This window comes from Otolemur garnettii, unplaced genomic scaffold (assembly GCF_000181295.1).
Source record: "Otolemur garnettii isolate 467f Iridium unplaced genomic scaffold, OtoGar3 scaffold00074, whole genome shotgun sequence".
NCBI lineage: Eukaryota > Metazoa > Chordata > Mammalia > Primates > Galagidae > Otolemur > Otolemur garnettii.
The window spans coordinates 2,406,893-2,416,047 of NW_003852469.1; the positions used below are offsets into that span (position 1 = coordinate 2,406,893).

The 9,155-nt window shown below is 45.1% G+C and overlaps 1 protein-coding gene across 1 annotated transcript in view; it reads right to left on the reverse strand.

Annotated features, from left to right (window-relative positions):
- Positions 1–4,940, reverse strand: part of FZD3 (frizzled class receptor 3) — a 55,892-nt gene extending 50,952 nt beyond the window's left edge. The window contains exon 1 of the mRNA XM_012807700.2: positions 4,919–4,940. The gene's annotated coding sequence lies outside the window, so the exon portion shown is untranslated. The remainder of the gene's footprint in view (positions 1–4,918) is intronic.
- Between the last annotated feature and the right edge of the window lie 4,215 nt (positions 4,941–9,155).

Below are 9,155 nucleotides of genomic sequence, written 5' to 3' on the forward strand. Positions count from 1 at the left end.
TTTTTTTTTTTGAGGCAGAATCTTGCTATGTCGCCCTCAGTAGAGTGCTGTGGCGTCACAACTCACAGCAACCTCAAACTCTTGGACTTAAATGATTCTCTGGCCTCAGCCTCCCAAGTAGCTGAGATTACAGGTGCTCGCCACAAGGTCCAGCTATTTTTTTTGTTGCAGTTGTCCTTTTTGTTTAGCAGGCCCGGGCCCAGTTCAAACCTTAAGCCAGTACCTTAACCACTGATCTATGGGCAATGAGCCGAAAAACTTTTTTTTTTTCCAGGAGGTGCCTGTGGCTCAAAGGAGTAGGGTGCCAGCCCCAAATGCCAGAGGTGGTGGGTTTAAACTTAGCCCCAGCCAAAAAACTGCAAAAAAAAAACAAAAAACTTTTTTTCCCCAGAGATAGCATCTCACTGTCTCACTCTCGCCACTGTGCTGGCGTGCAATGGTGGGATCACTGTTCACTGTAGCCTCCAACTCCTGACTTCAAGTGATCATCCTATCTCAGCCTTCCAAAGTGCTGGGATTACAGGTGTGAACCACTGCACCCAGCTGTAAATTTTTGAAACATATTCCAAATTACTCTTCAATAACATAATGAAATCTATGCTTCTAATTGGGATCTTGTATGAGTGTGCCATTTTTCCTAAAGTAGGGCATCCATGAAAATGCTTTAAGTTGAAAGCTCTAGACCTGCAAGACACAGCAAAGATTCTAGACCCAAAGACATTCTATCAAAGCTTGGCACAGTGGCTCACACCTGTAATCCCAGCACTCTGGGAGGCCGAGGAAGGTGGATTGCTTGAGCTTACAAGTTCAAGACCAGCCTGAGCAAGAATGAGACCCCATCTCTAAAAAATAACAGTCATTGTGGCCGATGCCTGTAATTCCATCTACTTGGGAGGCTGAGGCAAGAGAATCACTTCAGCCCAGGAGGTTGAGGTTGCTGTGAGCTATGACACTACAGCATTCTACCAAGGGTGACAAAGTGAAACTGTTTCAAAGGAAAAAAAAAAGGCATTTGATTAAAATATAGAAACTCATTAAATAAAAGTTAACAGTTGTTTTTTGCATCGTTATTGACGTTAGCAGTTTTTAAGTACAGGAATCTATAGTATGTCAACCAAAAAAAGGGACCTGCTGGGTTAACATAACTGGAGAAAACAGCTTTACAGGCCAAGGCCCAGCAAAAAGCGAGTGCTATGGCAACAGCTGTTCACACCTTACCTGTAGGAAAAGAGAAACATTCACTTCTCCACACAGCAATATTAAGTATCTGTCTGGAAAAATGATTTCAGATTAAGTTACTTGGTTAACATTCCATCAGAAAACAAAAAGAACTGCTTTTAAACCTATACATTCCTATTTTTATGAACACATAACATCAGGAACCTGATATTCGTCAATTATTATTTATCAGCTTTCTTCTGATAAAAAGTAAAAGCCCTTAAAATAAAATCAACTGAGTATTTGTCCTGAAGGAGAGCAATAAAGGGAGGGGATATAATCTTGAAAGACCATTTTCCAAGGCTAGCTACAAAGCCAGAGCAAAGAACTGGATGGGGGTAGGGGGAAGCAGGAGGTGGCAACTGTGATGAGGAAAGCAGGCTGAATCTCAGAAGAAAGGAGATGAGAAAAGTGGGCCCTAAGGGGCTGTCAAGGGGGTTCTGCAACAAAAGGAATTCTATTCCGATTTGAACTTTCTCTACAGAAAGGGATCCATTTTATTATTCCCTTTAGATTTCATTTTCTTGATACCCTACAAACACAGGTAACATTTTGCATTTCCAATTCAAAAATACCACTCAAATTAAATGCCAGATACACAGTGGCTACAGTGGGAACAGGAGGGATATTCTTTGTCTTCTTTCAGACACGTTTTCCAAGAATGCAATGCAAGGATTAGCAATGACAACCTCTAAGTAAGTTTCTTCTGTCAAGTATATTCGTAAAGTATACGCATTACTACAGTGTTACTTTCCTTTTCCTAAAATCTTTGTAGTCTTTGGTCCTCTGTTCTCTAGATAAAAAAATTGGTTCTCAAAATACTGCCTCCTGGTTGCAACAAGAAAGTTTAGACAGCTTCATAGTCATAGGGCCTAGATTAATTTCAGAGTATCTCTTTTCTGACCTTTTCTATTTCATCTCATTTTTAAAGTCCATCTTGTCATCTACTGATTAAAAGTTAAAGTAACCTAACATGTTGAGTGACAGTGTTTACACACAAAGGTTTAAAATTAAAATAAATGATAGTAGGCATCAAAATTCAATAATTGTTAATGACTAAGACTAAAGAAAAGAGAAGATCTTTTAAAATTAACCTGAAAATAAAACAAAAGAGTTACAAAATGAATAGATTATGGACGGACCAAAAAAAAGAGGCTGAAACCCCAGCTAGCTTTCCTATTAAAATATGTTCCAAAAATTCACTAATATCAAGCATGTGCTTTTTCTCTCTTAACAAGGCTATATGCTTTGTACAGAATTATTTCATTGACATAAAATTTGAGGAATGGAACCTGGTTTCTCAGGGCCACTAGCCTTGTTATATTTATATCAAGCTTCATTTGCAACACAGTCCTTAAATCCACCAAATACTCCTCAGCATGATGATTTGGAAAGTAAAAAGAGAGAATTCATTTCTGACATAATAGTTTAAACTTTTTCCTTCATAGTGAAGAGTTATTATTCTTCCAACATTGTTCTTTATGGAAATATCACTACTGAAAACTTCGTTTCTTTCCTCAAGACCTTGCTTGTAGCTTTTCTCTAATCTATACTGAATGTATTCTCGACATCTTTTTATCTTACTGCTCTTTTTGGGCACAGTTGTGGCTTTAATCAGACCTAATTCCAGAGTCCTGAGACTTAAAAAAAAAAAAAAACAAAACAAGAAAACTTGAGGCCAAAACCACTCAACCCTGTGAAAGAAGGCAGAGATGTGGTAATAAGAACTGTTCCCTACCACCTGTCTTCCTAAAAAACAATAAAGTCAACAAGCAGCCTAACGCCACCAAACTAATATGCTCAGAAGTTTTGACTATAAAACCTTGCAGTTTTACAATCAAACTAATACGAAATATAAGCTGGGTCAAGACGGAAACATACAACCTAATGTGAGCAAAAAAAAAAAAAAACAACACAAAAACTCCTCTCCTTCCCCAATGACAAAGCTTTCACTCTGTACCACACAAAGAAAGAATGTGCGCTTTGCTATTAAATTCCCGCAATCCTCTCTACTTCAAATATCTCAATCATGAAACTCACAAGAAAATCCACCTACATGCTCAAAGCACAAAATAAAACCTAAAAGAATATAGTATCTAAGATAAGGAAAGAACTTATGGGACACTGCCATATATTCAGGTAACAGAAAGAGAAACTATTTGTAGTGGATGAAGAAAAAAAAAGAGTGCAGCAGAGTAGGCTTTATCAATAATTTACTTATCTTCCTAATAGAGCGGGAGCATGGAAGGGCCTGGTGAGAAGGGCTGTACTTCATCTTCAGCTCTTCCAGCCCCACCCAGTCAAGCTTTTCCTCTCTTTCCTATGCTTCCTAACTCAATCTATTTACCTTGATGTTGTGGTTTGGCAATTCAAGTAGATGGTGGGTTTTTTTTTTTTCTTTTTTCCTAAAGGAAAAAGATAGTATTTGTTTGTTTAAAAAGTAAAGATGGAAAGTGTTATCTTCAGGAATAACAGCTTTGTAATAAAATAATTAAGTCTCTCTACTCTTTTTCCAGTGTCTAATGCCAAAACGGGGTGAGGGAGCAAGGCAATAACCCCAGAGTCGATCAGGTCTTTGTTTCTTTGCCCATACAGTATGAGCTTTGCAAAGCAAATCAATTCCCATGAACAAACCTTCCAGGTCTATCAAAACTACTTCTACGAAACAAGATTTTGTTTTGACTACGTTCACACAGCACTCACGGATGCAGCTGGTCCGCTTGGCTGCTGCACCTACCTAAACTCAAAAGGGACCCCAAAACCAAATTTTCATGTCACACTGGGCAAACAAATGGACCTCCTTTATGGGGTAGATACCTTTAAACTACCTACTCCTCTGCCTATGTTAAAGCTTGTGGCTTTTGTTCTTTTTTTTTTTTCAAGCCCTCTTTCTCTTATGGGAGATATCCAACTCCAAGACTCCCAAGACGTGAAAGCCTCCAGGAAGATGTTTACAATTCTCGAAATGACCCAAGACTACTTAACACTGCTCGATAATTTTAACAGCACCTTTATTCCGTAGGCCGCCTATTAACCAGCCAGCAGTAACCCCCCCGCCAGGCAAGCGCACGTACCACGAAGGGGTGGGAGGCGGGGAAGCCCAGGGAAAGGGGCCGCAGACTTTGCAAACTGACGGGCCGGAGGGGACAACTTTTGGGCGCCGGATAGAAAAGGTGGGCCCAGCGCTAAGATGAGCCCGGGCGGCGCGGGGCACCGCGGCGCGCGTCTCGGCGGCCCCGGGAGCCGGGCGGCGCGGCGCCCTCGGCGCATTGTCCGCCCACCCACGCCCCGCGCCGGCCGGCTCCGGGCCCGCCGCCCCCCGGGGTCTGGGCCGGGGCGGCGGAGCGAGCCGCGGTCCACACTCGCACAGGTTGCCGAGCGCAGGCTCCGGACGGACCGGGTTAACCGCCACCCGGGGCATCTCCCATCTCAGCCCCCGGCCCCGAACTCGGCGCCCCCGCGGCCCCCGGACCCCCGCCCCAGGCCCGGGCCCGAGGAGCCGCTCCGACACCCCGCCACGCCAGGCGCCCAAGGCTTTTGTTTTGGCCGCGACGAGAATAACGATCCCTGGGGAGGAGGTGCCGGGCTGCTGCTGGCTCCTCCGCACGGGGTTAGGCTGACGCCGCACCTCCCCATTCCTCACACCGCCGCTCCCCTTCCCGCCGGCCCTGCCCGGGGAACCGCACGCTTCGGGGCTCACCTCAGACCTCGCGCCCGGCTCCAGGGAAGGCTGCAGCGCCGGCCGGGGGCGGCCGCGCGTCCCTCAGGTGCTCAGAGCGGCCGAGGACCGCCAGCGCGCGCCTCAGAGCGACCGCGAGCTTCGCGAGCGCCAGGGCGCGCGGCCCGGGGAACGAGTGCACGCGCGCGCGCACGCACGGCGCAGGCGCGCTGCGGGCGCTCGGGTTTTGAGCCTGGCTGCTCGGTGCCGGCCCGGCGTGGTTCGTTGTTCTCCGCCGGGCGCCCGAGGTGACGCATGAGCTTCCCCGCACCCGCAGTGTTTGTCTGAAAGGCACTGGGCCCGCCTTGCGAAGCCCTCCCTCCGCCGCCGAAGCAGCGCGGCGACTCGGCATCACCCAAGCTTGGGAGGATGTTGTTGTAAGACCACCAAACCTGGTCTGAGAAGCGCGTGCAGCCTCGGGGCCCCAAACATGGTGGGTGGTCAAGAGGGGGGTCATCGGGGGCTAAGGGTGGAACTGGTGCAGGTAGCGGTCGGTCCCTGGTCAGTTGTAGACCTCGACACCGAAAGAGCACAGCAGATGGGAAGAACCAAGGTACTCGCCCGGGAATAGATCCTCCTTGCCAAGACCTACTTAGGAAACAGGTGGAGCTTGCAGTGACTAGTGACCATGCTGTTTAGGAAACGTGTCCCCTCTTCTTTTCTGCATAAATGGTTTTAGAGCTGGAAGAATCCTCAGAGATGACCTAAACTAAACCTCTCATTTTTCAGTCAAGCAAAAGAACCCCCAGAAGGTTAAGTGACTTACCCAAAGCCATGCAACATTTTTTTTTTTTTTAGAGACAGAGTCTCACTTTGTCACCCTCCATAGAGTACTTGTGGCGTCACAGCTCATAGCAACCTCTAGCTCTTGGGCTTAGGCGATTCTCTTCCCTCAGCCTCCCGAGTAGCTGAGACTACAGGCGCCCACCACAATGCCCGGCTATTTTTTTGGTTGCAGTTTGGCTGGGGTCGGGTTCAAACCCACCGCCCTCTGGATATGGGGGCCGGCGTCCTACCCACTGAGACACAGGCGCCGCCCAGACATCCAGCATTTTAACAACAAAGTCTGGATTCATTCAAGCTAAGGCTGTTTTTCTTTTCACTACGCCATTTAACCTTTCTCTTTTCGTCTCCTTTCGGCCTAAGAGACTACACTGGCATCATTTTGTTCCGTTGCACACAGGATTTAAAGTAATATTGAACAATGCGAATGTCCATAACACTATTGAATCGCACCCTTAAAATGCGTAAGATGGTCGATTTTAGGTGTGTATTACAATGGTTTTTAAAAGTGCTCAATAAATATTAAGTAAATATTGAAGAGTGTAGAGGTTACACAGAGTTTCACAACAGACGGTGAGCTGTGTAAACAAACATAATAAATGACATCGGAAAATGACAGTTTCAATTTTTCTAATACGTAAACACTTGTGCAGTAACAATTTTTTTTTAAATAATAATATTGATTCTTGGGTCAATTCTAGGCAGGTCAATGGAGCCATTGGTGCCTCTGCTGAGGGTGAGCAAGGAGGCAGATGGTGTATAGGAAAATCGGTGTGTGCCAGATCCTTTGTAGCTGAAGACCTTTAGAGATGCATTTTTATTCAATTTACACACCATCCTGTAGCAGGGTTGTCCAACTTTTTTTTTTCCTGTGCTGAACATTGAAAGAATAAGGGTTGTTGGGACCACATAGCAAAAACACAAATATTAATGAAAGCTGACTGGGGTCGGGGGGAGGCCCATGCATACTTTTTGTTATATCTGACACCACAGATTTTAAAAAGTCCTCACAAAATGAGCACGTGGCTTGCGGGCCTTGAACACCCCTTCATAAAGACGGCTAGGCAAAGGGCATAGCTCACGTTGGGTGGTGATGTAGAAATGATCACAGATGTATCAGTACAACTAAATCTTAGAAATACAGCATTGAGTGAAGAAAGAAAATTGTAAGATATATAAATGATGATGCTTAAAAAACCTGCCAATACTGTGTATTGTTTATGAAGGTAAACATGCATGTATAATAAAAGTATTAAAAATGGACAAGAATGCTACACACCAATTTTATGTTAATGACTGCCGCTAGGCAGGTGGGGAGGGCATTGAGACCTGGGAAGTATACAAATATCTGTTAAACAAATTTAACATTAATAAAACTCTGGAGAATCAAGAGCATTCTTTATGAAAATTGAATTTTTTTGGCTCAGCGCCTATAGCTCAACCGGCTAAGGCGCCAGCCATGTACACCTAAGGCGGCGGGTTCGATTCCCCAGCCCGGACCGCCAAACAACAATGACGGCTGCAACCAAAAAAAAAAAATGGCCGGGTGCTGTGGCGGGCGCCTGTGGTCCCAGCTGCTTGGGAGGCGGAGGCAGGAGACTCGCTGGAGCCCAGGAGTTGGAGGTTGCTGTGAGCTGTAATGCCATGGCACTCTACCCAGGGGGACAGCTTGAGGCTCTGTCTCAAAAAAAAAAAAGAAAATTGAATTTTTTCATAAATTTATCTTTATAAAAAAAGTTTTTTTTTTTTTCCAGCTTTTGGCCAGGGCTGGGTTTGAACCCGCCACCTCTGGCATATGGGACTGGCACCCTACTCCTTTGAGCCACAGGTGCCCCGAAAAAAATTTTTTTTAAATTAGAGACATGATCTTACCCTGTTGCCCAGGTTGAAATACAGTGCCATCATCATAGCTCACTGCTGGAACTCCTTGAGTCCTGGAACTCCTGGACTCAAGTGATCCTCCTGCCTAAGCCTCCAGAGTAGGTAAGATGATAGGCACTCATCACAACATTTGGTAATTTTTACATTTTTTTGTAGAGATGGGGTCTTATTATGTTGCCCAGGCTGGTCTCACCCTCCTGGCCTCAAGCAGTCCTCCTGCCTCAGCCTCCCAAAGTCCTGGATTATAGGGATTAGCCACTCCACTAGCCTCTAAACTTTTCCTTGCATTTGAAATGTCCCACTTAAAAGAAATGTTGAAATATCACAGACATTGAGTTCTGTGTGTGCTCACTGTGGGCATGTTGTGCATGTATAGCTCAGCCTTTGCTAGGGTAGCAGTAATCGGGGAAAGAGGTGCAGACAAGAGGAGGCCCAGAAAAAAGGCGTTGGTTGAGAGAGACCAGGGCTAAAGTGAGATACTCTCTATAATCCTGTCTCTTTCATTTCATGCTGTAACCACCCATAGAAAGTCTTTAATGAATGGGAACTTCCCAGAGAGACACAGCACTCTCGACCTTGTTAAAACTGATCTCTCTCTGGATGAACCCGTTTTGAAACCATAAATGTTAACTGGTGATGCATAGTAATTTAGTATTGCGTCTACACACTCCCCCGCTCAGGTCCTCCCCGCCCCGCCCCGCTGCTAAGGCTTTGTTTATTCATTTACACACAACCTGGTCATGTGGAAAAATCTCTAGGCTGGAATTCAGACAACCTAGGCTCTAATTTCAATTTGTCCATCCTGATCCTTTGTTAACTTAAGGAAAACAACTTCTATGAGCTTCACTTTCCTTTTTAAACTGGAGACACACATATGCTGCCTATTTTAAAACTATGGAGCACAAGACAAACACAGGTTTGTACAGTGGAGGAAGAGTGCTGTTCTTATCTATTTTAGGAAACAAATAGTGAATAAGTCTCTCTTTTGTTGTTGTTGGCTGCTGCCCATAACAAAGGCTTTACCTGGACCAAAAGTGCTCCGTTTTGGAATTCTGATTTTCTTATTCTCCAGCGCTTTTATCAAAGCTGGAGGACCGTGAGCCTTCCATTAATTAGTTACTTATATGCAGCATTTTACGGTCCCCTGATTCGATCTGTTTCCTATCCTTGTATTCTCACTGTTTCTTATTACAAGGTGGGCACTCCATGAATTTAATTAATTAAATTAGACCGGATTTTTTTAAAGAGTTCCCAAATTTACAGTGGTTCTTGTTAAAGGCATGCCATCTGCTGGTTCCCCGTTGTATCTGTCAGCCGCCTAAATCCCCAAATCCAATAAACCGAAATTTCTGTTGAGGCATCTGCGGGTCTGTGTTGGACAATTCCCCACGTCCTTCCACTTTCTGCTGCAGGCGCTAGTCTTTCATTGGAGCAGTTGCAAGTTATTTTTCCTCCAACCCTATTTTACCTGTTGGCTGCTCTTAAAACCTGGCAAAGTGGAGTCTGCATTTCGGAGCTCCCGAGGGACCAGGACGGGGTACAACAGGGCATGCTC